Below are 16,145 nucleotides of genomic sequence, written 5' to 3' on the forward strand. Positions count from 1 at the left end.
GCTCACACGAACACACCCACATGCATGTCCAGGCACAGGCTCACACACATGCACACAGCAGGCCCTCACCTACAGATAAATACATATGCATATGTACACACCTCCCAAGTGCATACTCAACTACATGCAGGCTCACAGTCACATGTGTGCATGCAAGCACAAACATGCACCTGCAGACACATACATGTGTGTCCACACAAGCATGCCTATGGGCACAGACTGCCGCCTACCCATCCTTCCTCTCAGTTAGGGGCTATTTTTCAGCAGAGTTTTCATGAATGGGCTCTACAGAGGGCCAGATGGGTCACCCTAGATGGGTCCTGCACTGATTCCATCCACATCTCTCCATCCCACCTCCTTATTTTACCTGAAGTGACAATGCTGAGCCTGTGACCCCAATGGCCAATGTATTTGCTCTGAGAATGGAGAAGCCAAGAAAGGGACCTGCTGCTGGTTGAGAAGATCCACCCTTATTTCCACATTTCTCCTCTGGCTAAAAATGAGGACAGTGTTCCACAGTCTGCAGCTGGAGCTCTTTTTCTCTCTGTCACAGGGCATCCCTGTTTATGGGCAGGGCTTCCCTTCTCTAGCCCTTCATTTTCACCTCTGTAGTAATAATAGGCATTATTATAATAGAAGTTGTAGCTTATTGCTCATTTATCACCATGCTGAGTATTTTACATGTTAATATGAGTTCTTTTGATTCCTGACCCCATCCTTGTGAGAAGGCAATATTATTATTCCCATTTGCAAGTGAGGGAAGTGAAGCCCACAGACACTGGGGTAACCTTTCCAGGCTGCACAGCTTGGAGCAATGCTGGGAAGAGGGAGAGCTGATTCCGAACTTGCACGCTGACCTACCACACTCAGGCCTCAGACTAGATGATGAGTGGTACAATCACCTCTCCCTCTCCCTCCTCACCCTTTCCTCCATGTCTATTTCTGCAGTGTCATGTCCTTCTTTGTTTCTCCTTTTCTTTTCTTTGCCTTCATTTTTATTCTCGTCTTCTCCTTTCTTCTCCTTACTTCCTTCTTGCCTTTTCTTGCATGGTTCCTTGCTTGCTGCTGTCCTCCTGTTTCCATCCACTTTGTCCTGGATGCCCTATGGCTGAGCAAAATGAACACCAACCTGCTTAAAATGAATTTAGTGCTGAGAGCTCCATTGGCACAAGAAGGGGAAGTCTGTAGAGTGGGGACATTTCTCAGTCTGTAAAATGACTGAGAACTTTCCAGGTGTCCACCAAGTTGACCCACTCAATCCTCAAGTGCTCAGAGGACACAATTTCACTGAACAGTACCTGCCACCATTGTGTGGGATTTCTACCTAGCACTGGCTGTATGCTAAGGACATTATGTGAACTTTATCCTCTGGGCCTCAAAACAGCCCTCATACGTGGATGTGACAGTGTTCATCCCCTAGATGATGACCCTGAGTCTCAGGGTGGGAGGAGATTGTACAAGGTGGTCCAGGGAAATGTGAGCCAGGGGTGGAGTTGCCTGATTGACTCTGTTGCCTTACATTGTCTTTCATCTTTTAAAGGAGACAAAAGGGAACAAAAATAAGAAATTACTTAGAAAATTTTACTATGAGAAGTATAAATGGTCATAGTCAAGAAGGAGAATTAAAACCTGTTTCAAAGATGAGGACCCTGAGATCTGAGAGGGGAAAGAGTTTGACCAGTACTTGGAGGCCTCACCCAGGTTCCCTCCACCACCAGGGACCCTCGTCATCACTACACAAACCTATGACATCTTCTCCAATGTAATGCCATAGTGGGAAGTGAGCTGCAAGTCAATGTTCTTTCCTATCTTTGACCATGTAACATGTGCACATGCACGTGCAAGCACATGTGCACACACACACACACACAATTTTCGATATTCTCAACATCTCCAGGTAAGCAAGGTAGAAATTGTTAGTGTGGCTGCATCACAGATGCAGAAGTTACTACCATGCCAACCTTGCTCAGCAAAGGAGGCAAAGCTGGGTCTCCACTCAGGGACTGCAGCACATGCTACTCTCACTGGGCAACACTACTTTGGAATGGCCACCTTTGGGGGCTGGGGGAAAGATGAGTGCGTGAATCAAGAATTATTTCTGTAAAACTGCAGGCCATTTCAGAGAGTATCTGGACTAGAACATCCATTTACCATTGTCAACATATAGAAATGGACAACACAGAGGTGTTGAAAGAATAGTGCGACATGTTAGCTTGATCTTACTTCATTGCACCCTTCATGATGCTGCTATTTTAGTATGTCATCCTCTAGTTACCCAAAACTTCCCCCATTATCTTATTATTGCAGAACCCAGGGTCTGGTTTCATGCAGATCTCCCCGCGTTACTCACTGTAGAAAGATGATCAAACACAGAGTTTTTAGGGTACTGGTGTGACTTGACTTCACGCCCCCGTCTTTTGTTATACCTTTATTAGCCAAGATAGATTTTTCAAGAACACAGTCAGGCATGTACACTGGGCCAAGGCATTGCTGCCAGAAGCTAGGCTCTTCCATGATGAAATGTTTATAACGTGATAGCTCTGCACAGAGTCATCTCCCTGAAATTCACATAAGTAGTGATAAAAACCTCTGCAGTCTAGCCCTATTTATCTTTTGGCCTCATCTCTTCACTGCTCCTCACCATCTTTTCTCAAAGAAGTATGGTTTTCCTTACAATTCCCTAATTGAGTCATGCTGGTTATAGACTTCCGTGCCGTTACTCATCTGTTCATTCTGCCTAGAATGTCATCTCCTCATTTTCAAGACCAACCAACTCAAGGATCCCTCTGACAATGTTACATCCTTCACCCCAGCCCAGCTTTTTGTTTTTTTTTTTCTTTTGAGACTCTGTCACCAGACTGGAGTGGAGTGGCACGATCTTGGCTCACTGCAACCTCTGCCTCACAGATTCAAGCCATTCTCCTGCCTCAGTCTCCTGAGTACATGGGACTACAGGCACATGCCAACACAGCCAGCTAATTTTTGTATTTTTAGTAGAGACGGGGTTTCACCATGTTGGCCAGGATGTTCTCGATCTCTTGACCTCGTGATCCGCCCACCTCGGTCTCCCAAAGTGCTGAGATTACAGACGTGAGCCACTGCACCAGGCCCACAGCCCACTTTTAACCCCCAGGTGCTGATCTGCTGTCCTGTCCGCTGCAGCCCATGGACTTTTTTCTCAGCCCTTATCTCCCCCTATTACTGTGATTTTCTCCAACCTTTCTTCTCCACGTGCTCATGAATTCCTGGAGATGATGGAAAATCCCTGACTCACCCCTGCAAACCTGACACAAAGCCCAGGGCCTGACATGGAGAGGCGTCCATGAAGTCTGGTTGAATAAAGGAGTGAATGAATGAATGAATGAACAAAATTAGCTAAATGTAATGAGGCCTGCTCCACAAAACCACAGCTGAAGCGTTTTGGAGAAAGCCTCAGTCTGCAAGGATATCTAGATCTTTATTAGGCCTGGCCATTGGTGGGACTTGAACCTCAGAGCCCACCACCATTCCTATCACCTCTTCCCCCTCTCTTCTGCTCTGCTTCAAATGGACCCAAAGATGAATTAAGTCAGAGAAATTCCCAAGTCTCCTTTCTATCCACATCCAGGTTAACATTGCCAGAAAGTGTTTTGCCTACTGAGGATTTGTCCTTCCCAATATCATTCTTGGTATGTGCTCACATTGACTCCGTATTGAGGGCGCTACATTTTATTCAATGCAGCGGCATAGCACAGTGGGTACACACACAGGCTGTAGAGTCTGACTACAGTTGTTCAAATCCAGTTTGAACCACTTCTCAGCTGCGTGGCACCAAATGTGTTGTTTGACCTTGTGAAGGCTCAGCTTCCTTGTCTGGAAAATAAAAAACAAAAACAATGTAACCTCATAGGATTTTAGGAAAATCAGAGATAGTTCAAGGAATGTTCCACACATAATGAATGTTCATTGTGGATGATTTGTTAGTTAGTTTGCTTGAATCATGATCATTACTGGGACTCCAGGCCTCAGCAGGTCGACATCTAGCCCTGTGAGCCCTGAGCAGAGGACTCAGTCATGCTGTGTGGGATTTCTGGCCTACAGAATACTGAGCTAATAAATGGGTGTTGTTTTGTGTTGCTACGTTTGTGGTGACTTGAGGGAGCTCTAGCAATCTGGAGTTGGAGATAGTCTAGGCCTAGGCTGGAGGAAGCAGGGATGGGTCAAGGGAGGTGCACACATTTGTTTGCTTTTGGTTACAATGGTTGCAAAGACAGCCCCAGAGCTAGAGGTAAGGGTGGAGATCACTGAAGGAGGCCAGCTCTCAGGGAGAGAGGCATAAGGTTAGAGGTGTGGCAAACACTCCACAGGGAGATTCTCTAATCAAAACAAGCTCAGGGGGATCCCCGGAATGATTGTATTAATTGGGCTACCCTTCATGATCAGCAATTGAGTCTTGGAGAAGGAGCAGAACTAATATTTACTGTGTTCAGCCTGCTTGACAAAGGGATGTGTGTGTATTTATGTGCACATGTGTGTACACATGTTGGGGGAAGTGGTTGAAAGGGAGAGGGATGTATTAATGTTCTGTACTTAAAGAATGTAAATGAATAGGAGAAATTTTAACCTCATGTCTGTATTGGTTTCTCATCCTGCCTCCTAGAAATTATTTTTCTTTGGACTTAATATTTCCATCTACAACATGGAATACATGAATGCTAGTTTTTAAGAGATAGATCAAACATCATTAGTCAAGAACACAATGTGAAGAAAACCTCCAGCAGATCCAAGACACAGAGCCAGAGAGATTCAAAGGTTCCTATTGCATTGATTTCCACCTCCCCATTTTCCCCAGAGGTGGGGCTGTTACTGACTCCACTTCAATTCTGTAAAATTCCCATTCAAGGCCCAATTATCCAAATATACAGAATTCACAGAATCAAAATCCACTCACATTTGGCCAACTGCATTCACTCATGTAGAATGATCATGGCTGTTAAAACATGACTCTGCAGGAGTACCTCTGTTTGCTGCATTACCTGTTTTCATCACTAACTGAAGAATGGGAGGTGGGTTTGACCAAAGTTATGGGGATGGACAAAACGGACAGTGAGGAAGGGATACTAGAGCAAAGTCTGAAGATAAATATTTTTTCCCAGGGTGATGAAGAATAAAGAATGTTCAATGACAGGCTGGGTGCAGTGGCTCATGCCTGTAATCCCAGCATTTTGGGAGACCAAGGCAGGCGGATCACCAGAGGTCAGTAGTTCGAGACCAGCCTGGCCAACATGGTGAAACCCCATCTCTACTAAAACTACAAAAATTAGCAGGGGGATTGGCAAGCGCCTGTAATCCCAGCTCCTCGGGAGGCTGAGGCAGGAGAATCACTTGAACCCAGGAGGCAGAGGTTGCAGTGAGCCAAGATTGCACCACTGCACTCCAGCCTGGGTGACACAGAATGAGACTCTGTCTCAAAATAAAAAATAATAATAAAAAAAAGATTGTTCAATGAAAATGGGGACAGACAGTGAGTAGGACCATACTGCAGACATTTTAAAAACCTAAGAAAGGTACTTTGCTGGCTGGAATTAGCAGTGGGGTGCCACAAAAGTTATTGTTCAGAAAACAGATCAGAACAGAATGTTCAGTGGAGGAACTGGAATTGGTGTCCCTCCAGTGAGGCAGCCCTCCATGGGGTCTCCACCCCAGAAAATATCAGAGAGGAGCTCAGCCCTCTCACTCCTACTTCCAGAACAATGACAACACTTTCTGCACACGGCCCTAGGCCCAGCCCTGAGCCAGAAAAGAAGATGGAGAAGGGAACAGGGACAGGTTTCTGTCCTCACACTTGCCACACTTTAGTAGTTTTGGGAGCTGTGCCCATCTGCAGTTCCAGCTAAAGACTTGAACCTTGTAGTCCACAGTATCCTGGGTGCCCCTGACACCCATGCCTGTGAAGTTATGTGAGTTAATTCGTGAAAACTTTTTGAATCAGGACCTGGCAAATAGTAACCTCTAAAACCTGGTATTGACATTGTTTTTGTCCTTATTGTTACGATTTCCTATCAACAAACTCTACCCCTATCTTGAGATCTGTGTGAACCATCAACTAGCTCCCGAGGCCATCTAGCCAGCCAGTCCAGTGGTCTAACCACTCTGAAGAACAGCCTGCCAGAGATCACAATGCACTTCAGAGCATGTAAGTTTCTTTTTTTTTTTTTTTTTTTTTGAGACGGAGTCTCGCTCTGTCGCCCAGGCTGGAGTGCAGTGGCCGGATCTCAGCTCACTGCAAGCTCTGCCTCCCAGGTTCACGCCATTCTCCTGCCTCAGCCTCCCGAGTAGCTGGGACCACAGGCGCCTGCCACCTCGCCCGGCTAGTTTTTTGTATTTTTAGTAGAGACGGGGTTTCACCATGTTAGCCAGGATGGTCTCGATCTCCTGACCTCGTGATCCGCCCGTCTCGGCCTCCCAAAGTGCTGGGATTACAGGCTTGAGCCACCGCGCCCGGCCGCATGTAAGTTTCTTATAAGCCCTGATACACAGAACACTGTCTCAGCCACTGCGGTCTACACCTACCTGCTTGATTTTATATATATATATAAATATATATATATACACACACAAACACTATTATTATATACAGTATATATGTAAAATCACTATGATTATATATAATATATAATGACTATTATTATATATAACATATAATATATAATGACTTTTATTATATATATAATTATTATATATTATATAAATATATATAATGACTTTTGGTCTGGTACAGAAATAGAGGTTCACATGTCTGAAATTTTTTTCTCTTTATTCAGTGAGACTTTTCCCGAACTCTGCATGGATTAGAAAAAAACCATCTCTCATCTGTCCTTTTATGCGGGACCAGGGAAACAGGATGGCTCATTTCGTTAGCACAACCACAATGATAGGGCCCCTCTGGACAGCCTTTCGGATCTTGTAAACTCTTCTGTACATGCTCACAACCACCACATGAGGTTGGCATTGATAGTCCCACTTGCTATTGGTGGAAGTGTGACTCAGAGAGGCTGTGTGCCGTACTGGAAGTCACAGAGCTAGAAAGTGACCGGCAGGTGCCTCCACTTATGTCGTCTAAATTTACGACCCATGCTGTTTCAAATATTTCAAAGTGCTTCTAAAATTAGAAATTCCAGGTGACTTATAAATTGTGAGTTGGGGTATTTATATACGTGGAGGAAAACAAGTCCCTGTCGATGTGACATGTAATTGAAATCAACCATCACTTGGCTCAGAGATGGGGCTCCGTGCAGGTGGTAATCCAAGTTGCTCCGGAAGGTGAGAACTGTTACTGCCATTCCTGATGTTAATAGTGGCCTGAGCTTATACACTGGAAAAGCCTCCATCAGAAAGAGAAGATGCTGGAGGCTTCAGCAGATGGGCTGTTTGCCTCTCCCTGAAAAGAACAGCATCCTATCAGGGTCTGCTGGGGTTTTACAAAGCCCAGATAGAGACAAGAGTTGCCGCACAATCCATAGGAGAAAAATTAAGCAAACTAAAACCTTTCTTGGAGAGCAGAGCTTCCATATAAAGATTGCCACTTGGTTGCTTGTTGGCACCTCTCCGCGATGGCAGGTTTTCACCCAAAACCACCAGAGCCCGCCCCGCCCCTTATCTCTGCGCTAGCCCTGGTGGAGACTCCAAAGAACAAAAAGCACACCGTCACGGTGCTTCCAGTCCACGGCCCCCTAAAAATAACTTCTCGTTCTTTGAGTCTTAGGAAGGAGAAAAACACTTGGTTTGTGTGAGACATTCAGGTTGCGTTGTTCTTTGTGGTTGTGTTGTTTTTTTCCTTGCTGAAAGGAGAAAGTTAACATTTGTTCCTCAAAACAAGTCTCTTCTCCATCTGGAATCAATGGGGGGGCCCTCAGCGGATCACCCCTGAGGACTGGTTGATGTTTATAAGATCGTAATCCTGGGGGGGACGGGCTGGCTTAGGAGGCTGGTAATGGGATAAGAAACCTCTCCTCTCCAGGGCACCAGCTGGAACCCAGCCCAGGCTCTTAATGACGGGAAGTCTCCAGCTAGCGGATCAGGAGACTCACTGTGAAATGAGCTGGCGGGCTGAGGCCAAGGTGGCTCCGGCTCCACCTCCCCCATCCCATTCCCTTTCAGGTTCAATGTCAAGGATTTCCACATTGTGTCGAGGAGGCCCTGGGTCTCAGGGTTGAGCCAGCCATTACAGGGTTGGTGTGGCTGAAAGGCAGGAAAAATGGGAATGAGTTTCTTTACCGGAACACATGTTGTTTGAGCACCTACTGTGTGCACCTGGCATTGCGCTAGAACAGAGAACATATTATTTCATTTCACCTTCACAGCAGCTCTGAAACTGGTAATGTCCTCACCAGGACAGATGAGGAAGCTGAGGAAAAGAGAGTTTCAGAAATGTGCCCAGGTTGCTCAGGTAATATGCCTTTCTGATTCAAGAACCTATAGTCTTTCCACTGCAGACAGATGATACTGAGCTCCCTCCACTGCTGGAAGCTTCCTACCCATGGTAGACACATGCACACACACACACACACACACACACACACAGCCTTCATCAACAGCAGCACCCAAATCATGCCATAAAAATTGCTCACAAGTCACAGAATCATTTTATGTTTATAGCTTATAGCAAAGAATAGTAACTTTTATTTTCTGTAAAGAGATAGAAGCTGGTAAGTAGTTTCTTAGTTTCTGCTTTGCTGGCCACTTGGTCTCTGTCTTGACTACATACTTTTGCCACTGTGGCAGCAAAGCAGCTCTAGATAATACATGAGCCTGGCTATGTTCCAGAAACCTTTACTTAAAAACACATTCGATGATGGGTTGGACTTGGCCCATAGGCCATCGTTTGCCAATGCCTGACTTAGAAGAATTATTCCTGCATTTAAATAAATCAGGAAAAGGCTTCTTGGAGGAGGTGCCATGTAAGGTAGGCCTCAAAGAACAGGTGGAATTTGGAATATGGAACTGAGGAAAGGGGTAGATGTTATGAGAAAGAGACCAGAATGGAAGAAGGCATGGAAAAAGCAGAGGAGACACCGCTCAAGAGGAAGGACCAAGCTGGCTGAGGAAGTGCCTGAATGCCTGCCGGGGAAACACAACCCGATGGTCTATGATCCCCACCACTTTTGCAAACATTCCAAATCCTTTGTCTGAAAAAATGTTAGAACATGAGTCTCCAATGGTTTAAATTTGGTTTTAAGAATGGGGAAAAAAAGAATGCTTTGGAAGCACAGGGAAGTATGTGCTTGTGGAACCAGGTGGGTGCAGCGGCCTGGATGTAAAGCTGAGGACAGAGGTCCATGGAGAGAAATGTGTAGAGCAGAAGGCTGAAAAATATACAAAGATGAGGATTAACTGACCTTAGTGAAAAATGCACCTCTAGCTGTGGGCTTACGTAGCTTCTCTGAACTTGAGCTTTGTCCTTTAACAGTGGGCCAATGACGTGCACCATACAATGATCTGCACGTGTGATGCAGGTGACAGGAGATGGCACATACGACACATGTAGTCCATGCTGGGGACATATGAGAAATGTATTAGACAGGGTTCTCTAGAGGGACAGAACTCATGGGATATATGTACCTATGAAAGGGAGTTTATTAAAGAGAATTGACTCACAGGGATCACAAGGTGAAGTCCCACCATAGGTCGCCTGCAAGTTGAGGAGGAAGGAAGCCAGTAGTAGCTCAATTCGAGTCCCCAAACCTCAAAAGTAGGGAAGCCGACAGTGCAGCCTGCAGTCTGTGGCCAAAGCCAAAGGCCCAAGAGCCCCTGGCAAACCACTGGTCTAGGTCCAAGAGTCCAAAAGCTGCAAAACTTGCAATCTGATGTTTGGGGACAGGAAGTATCCATCACAGGAGAAACATGAAGGCTGGAAGACTCAGCAAGACATCTAAGTCGTCTCCCATTTCTTCTGCCTGTTTTTACTTAATTTTATTTATTTATTTTTTTCAAGACAGAGTCTTGCTCTGTCACCCAAGCTGTAGTGCAATGGCACAATCTCGGCTCACTGCAAGCTCCATCTCCAGAGTTCAAGCAATTCTCCCACCTCAGCTTCCTGAGTAGCTGGGATTACAGGCACCCACCATTATGCCTGGCTAACTTTTATATTTTTGTAGAGATGAAGTTTCACCATGTTAGCCAGGCTGGTCTTGAACTCCTGATCTCCCAGAGTCCTGGGATTACAGGTATGAGCCACCACGCCCAACCATACCTGCTTTCTCTAGCCATGCTTGCAGCTGACTGGATGGTGCCACCCACATTGTGGGTGGGTCTTCCCAAGGGTGGGTCTGACTCAAATGTTCACCTCTTTTGGCAACACCGAGAAACACCCAGATATGCCCCGAAACAATACTTTGCATACTTCAACCCAATCAAGTTGACACTTAATGTTAACCATCACAGAGACTATTTAAAAGGGCAGGAAGACTTTTTCTTACCAAAGTCTGAGGAGTGTGCTTCTTGTACAACAGGTGCTGTGGAATAGCTCTCCCGATTCAAGGCCAGAGCATTCTACCTTCAGCTGGGATATTTGAAGGTGGTGAGAGCTGGCATGAGGGCCTTTTGATTTTACCTGGGAAACCAGCAGGAAAAGTGGCTCTGTGTGTACACATCACTTGCTTGCTATGCACCAGCCCTGTCTTAAACATCTCAGGCTCTGCTCTTCCTCTCCGCCTTTGCATGAACTCTTCCCACTGTAATGAGAAACTTTTCCTTTCTTCCTCTTTTTGCAAACTTCCAAAGCCCAGGACAAAGTCTGCCTTCCTGGGGAAAAGCCTACTGGGCTTCACTCTGTCTACGTGGAAGCTTTGATAAACTCCAAGTCTCTTAAGAGCGGGTTTTGTTACCTTTGTGACAATAGCCACCAACTTCATATTTCAAGTATATTTGGTACAAATAATTGCACAGATCAGAGAACAAACAAAAGTGAAGATAAATTAGCCACTTTTTCTTCATTGCCTTGTATGTAATGCATCTTGCTAGGGGTTTTACCATATTGCCTACTCATTACAACACCCAGCTTAGTAGGGATCATTTTCCTCATTGACAAGGCAGGAAGCTGAAGCTCAAGGTGACAGAGCATCACGAATCTTGCCCTTACATTTGCCTTCTTTGGAACTGTAAGTCTTTAAGCAGACTGCCTTCTTTTACAGCACTTGCGTATGAAAACACACAAATAAACATGCTCATTGGCACTGTTCCTGGTACAGAGCTGTGCCCAGTTGGAGGGGCCATTTTGAGCAGTGTCCTTGGAGTTCATTGTGTCAACCCTGACACATCAAGCACCTTAAATGCACATAAGGGCTAATAGACCTGGCAGAACTGAATTTCTCTTGCACTTGAGAATACACATACTTGAGAAGACACATACAAATTCATATTCCCTGACAATAGAAATGGAGATCTAGAAATGGAGACATCTTCCAAACGCACATGTTTGAATGTGATGAGAACAAGTGTCATCCTTGAACCAAGGGGCAGGCAGAGTGTTTGCTGGGAGTGTGTGGTTTTTATCCTGCATTTGAGTCATCATGAAGCAGTTCTTCACACAAGGAGCAAGATGTTGTTCACTGTGTATTCTGTTCAGCTGTGCAGTGAAGAGGAGAAAGAGAGGTACTGGGCTAGGTGGCAGCAGTTGTGTGGGGAGCCACTGAGTCTCTGTGATGAGATATTGCAATAGGCAGAATCAAGGCACCCTAAAGATGCCCCACGTTAGTCCCCAGGACCCATGAATATGTCTCCTTATGTGGATAAAGGGACTATGCAGATGTAATAAAGTTAAAGACCTTGAAATGGGAAGATGATCCTAGTACAGCTGGGAGGACACTAAATATAGTCACAAGGGTCCTTAAAATCCATGAACCATTCCTGGCTGAGTTCTGAGTCAGAGGGAGAGAGGACCATGAAGAAGGGTCAGAAAGAAGCAACGTTGCTGACTTTGAAGAAAGAGGAAGGGGCCCGTGAGCCAAGGGATGTGGGAGGCATCTGTGACCTTAAAAAGGGAAGGACACATTTTTCCACCTAGAGCTTCCAGAAAGGAATGCAGCTTTCTGGAATCTTGATGTGAGCCCAACGAGACCCATGTCTGATGTCTGTCCTACATAGCTGAAAGAAAATAAATTTGTATTGCTTTAAGCCACCCAGTTGGTGATAATTTATTACAACAATGAGAGAAGACACATACAAACATTTCTTCTGAAGCTTATCCTGCAAACAAACCAACACACACATAAACCAACACACACATAAAACAGTACAAGGTCTACCTTAGCCATGGTTACCTAGTGCTATATAGGATGTGACCCACAATGCCCTTGACCTAGACAGGAACTTTCCAGAAGAGAGCAGTGAAAAGAGGCCATCCACAGGAAGAGATGTGAGCTGACCCTTTGTGGTTGGGTCTAGGGAACACCTATCCCTATTATGTCACAGGTTTATTCTGCCAGCACGGGATTGCAAAAGGCAGTATGGGATTAGGAAACACTCATGGAACTTATAGTCAGACAAGCCTGGGGTAAAGTTCTGCTTTATCCACCCACTATCTGCAAGGTCTCCCACAATCTTGCTCAGCTTAATTGGGGAATAACACTATATAACTTCTGGTTGGTTTGAGAATTTCACAAGATAAGTAATCTATCTATCTATGACCTAACTGTTGCCACTAGAATCTAGTAGATGCTCAATAAATTATACTATTTTTATTATTTTACCATTTCCCTTTAGATCATGGCTTCATTTTTTACCAAGTATGGAAAACAAGCCATTTAAGTACCTCTTATAAGTTTCGAGTGACAATTAGCAAGGGTTTCAAACCACAGTATTTTCTTTTTTGAATTTTTAAAATATTTATTAAAATAACAGATGAATATAATTTTAAAACCAAATGATAATACAAAGATTAGGACATGAAATGAGAGTTTCCTCTTCAACCCAACCCATCTTCCAGATTCCTGCTTTGCAGAAGCAAGAGTATTACTGGTTTTTATAATATTTACTTTCAATTTTCTAAACAATATCCTTATGAGACTGACATTTGTTGGCTTTCTTTTTTAAATATTATTTACTTCATGCTGTGAGAGATGCTGATCTAACTCTCTTCAAATACACACACGCACACACATACACACACACACCCCTCCCATGTTGTTTTAATTTAATTTTTTGATAAGTCAGAAGTGTTTGGATAAGTCAAATATTGAATCACATAGTATACTGAGCCTCATAGTGTACTATAATTACACATTCGTGATGGTGAAGCTATTTTCCCTGGAGTAAATTGCTATTTATTCTTCTTATTTGTTGTTTAATTTTCTAGATAGTTAATACTTATCCAGTTTTTGTTTTGTTTTGTTTTTTGTTTTTGGTTTTTTTGAGATGGAGTCTTGCTCTCTCTTCCAGTCCGGAATGCAGTGGCACAATCTCGGCTCACTTCAAACTCTGCCTTCAGGGTTCACATCATTCTCCTGCCTCAGTCTCCCGAGTAGCTGGGACTACAGGCACCCACCACCACGCCCAGCTAATTTTTTGTATTTTTAGTAGAGACAGGGTTTCACCATGTTAGCCAAGATGGTCTTGATCTCCTGACCTCATGATCCTCACCACCTACCTCGGCCTCCCAAAGTGCTGGGATTACAGGCGTGAGCCACCACACCAGGCCTACTTGTCCAGTTTTTTCCTTTAAAACTACTGTAAGACAACTCACAATATAGACAAACACTAGTAATTTACTACTACTGGTTTTTCTTTGTTTGTTTGTTTGTTTTTTCCTAAAATACCCATCCTTGATTCCTCTGCCCTGCTCCAATTGGACTGATTGTTTCCTAGGGTGGCTGCTTAAATTTAAGCTTGGACTTCTTTTCACTCTCATCTTGGGATTTCTTTTTTCCCCTTTTCTTTGTCTACTTCCCCTCTCATTAATTCTGTGTCTTCTTTATTACTGGACTAATACCTTATTATATCAGAGAATATATTCTAGAAGCTTCCTAAGAAGACAATACATAATTTGATTGCTTATGATTTTTAAAATATCTTTATTTTATCTTTACTTTGATTAGAGTTTGGATGGGGTATAATTTAAGGTTGAAAGTCATTCTCTCTCACAATAAGAAAAGCACTGTTTGCTTTCTAATTTCCAGTGTCAGTCATTAGAAATCCAGTGGCCTACAGTTTTCTTATTTGAATATTTACTTTTGTTCTGTAAGTGTATAGGCTGCTGTGTTTATTCTGAAGCCCCATGCTGATGTGCCTTGATGAGGATGGTTTCATATTAACTCTACTGGTCACTTTAAGAAGATGAAATATATTTAAAATGAAAACCTGTGTGTTTCATTTCTAAGAAATTTTCTTGCATTATGTCTTGAAAAATTTTCTCCTTTCTTTCTCCTTCTGTTCTCTTTTTCTGGAACTGATATTGGCCAAACTTTTGGTTTCTTAGATTTATCCATTGATTTTTATTATCCCATTTTCTATATTCTTGACTTTTTTGTTTGTTTTCCAAGGAGATTTTCCTAACTTCATCTCTTAATTCTCCTATTATAATTTTTTTTTCTATTTTGCTTGTTAGAAATCAAGAGTTATTTATTGAACTCAGAATATTCTTTTATTGCATTCTAACATTTCTTGAAAGTAATATTCTTTCTTATTTCCCTAAGGATAGGGAAATAATTACAATTATTTGCAGTTTTATTCTGGCCAGCACAGTCTCTATCTCCCTTAATTTTGTTTGTTTGTTTGTTTTAGTGACTATTTTATGCTCAGAGCTTTATTAAATGTCTGATGATACTTGGTTGTCCATTCCTATTTGGGAGTGAGGAAGTAAATATCTAAATAGAATTTTGTTCATGAGTGGGGCTTATCCACTACTGAGCCTCATGGTTGCTTAAATGGAAGACCCTCAAGTATCAGTGCCTGTAGTCTTCTCTTCTGATCTAGTCAGTTTCTTCCAAGAGGATGCCTAGACGCTATGTGTGATGCCAGCGTGCTAGGAGTCCAGCAGCAGAACAGGGCTGGAGGTCAATGTCCAGTGCCACAGAAAGGCAGCTAACCACCCTAATTGCTTTCTACAGCATGACCTCTGGTTTCAGCTGGGCCTGGTTTCTCTAAGTGAGAGACACTTTGATAGTAACCCTGCATAAGGGGGGAATCTCTGGAGGTTTGAATATCCCTTAAACAGAGTTTAAGCCAGGCCTCCTATTTTCCATTCCATCTTGCACCTTGGTTCTCAGAAATACCAGCTACCTCCAATTTTTGAGCCTTCTCCAGGTTCTTTGGCACCAATCCTCTTGCTTCTTACTAGAGACGCCTGTAGATTATTAGACTGAAGCTTTTCAGCAAAGCTACTTCCATTACCATTTGTCAACTCATTTTATATCTTCCATAGCTTTGTGGTCATCTCTCACCTGGTGTTTTCTCTGCTTCCAAAGAGCTTATGTTCTAGCAGGGAAGACATATGCAAGCAAATAAAGTGCAAAATCATATAACGAGTTCACTAATAAAATTGTGAGTAGTGAATTACCATTAAAATAAAAGGTAATTAACATTGTTTATAGGGGTCAAGGGTGGCTTCCAGGAGAATACAGTTTCTATTAGGTTTTGAAGAGTGAATAGAAGTTTTCCAGATGGATAGATAGAGGAAGAACATCTAAGAGGGATGGCCAGCTTGGGAAAAAAATAAAACAGCAGAAGGATCTGGTTGAATAACTAGAAGTAGGAAGGCATGATGTGAAGCAGGGGGACAGGGGTAGACCTGGAGCCATGATGGGGCCAGGACATGAGGATGGCTTGCCATGCTGAGAGGCTAACCTTATTTAGAGGTTGCAGGCAGCCACGAGAGGTTTTAGAGTAGGGGAATCATACAATCACAGCTACATTTTAGAATGACCGTTTGTCTAGTGAACATGATACAATGAATGTTCGTATCTTGGGGTATCCTCCATGTGGTAAGGAGTGGTCGCACACAATGCAGACTGATATTTTAGGAAAAAACAAATAAACATCTCTGTGAATGCTTGGCCACAAAAGATAATCGCTGAGGTTATTTTTTAAAGATCTCCAATTTTTGAGGTTCCCGAGAGACTTTGAGAATTCATTCTTAGACATACAATCTAGTGATTTTATTTTTGCCTTTT

At 43.4% G+C, this 16,145-nt stretch overlaps 1 long non-coding RNA gene across 1 annotated transcript in view; it reads right to left on the reverse strand.

The window, feature by feature from the left end:
• Window positions 1-1,882: 1,882 nt before the first annotated feature.
• Window positions 1,883-16,145, reverse strand: part of LOC140710133 (uncharacterized) — a 54,446-nt gene continuing 40,183 nt past the window's right edge. Inside the window, exon 3 of the long non-coding RNA XR_012091045.1 lies at window positions 1,883-3,852. This is a non-coding gene — a long non-coding RNA (uncharacterized lncRNA). The remainder of the gene's footprint in view (window positions 3,853-16,145) is intronic.

The sequence above is a fragment of the Chlorocebus sabaeus genome, chromosome 24 (assembly GCF_047675955.1).
Source record: "Chlorocebus sabaeus isolate Y175 chromosome 24, mChlSab1.0.hap1, whole genome shotgun sequence".
Lineage (NCBI taxonomy): Eukaryota > Metazoa > Chordata > Mammalia > Primates > Cercopithecidae > Chlorocebus > Chlorocebus sabaeus.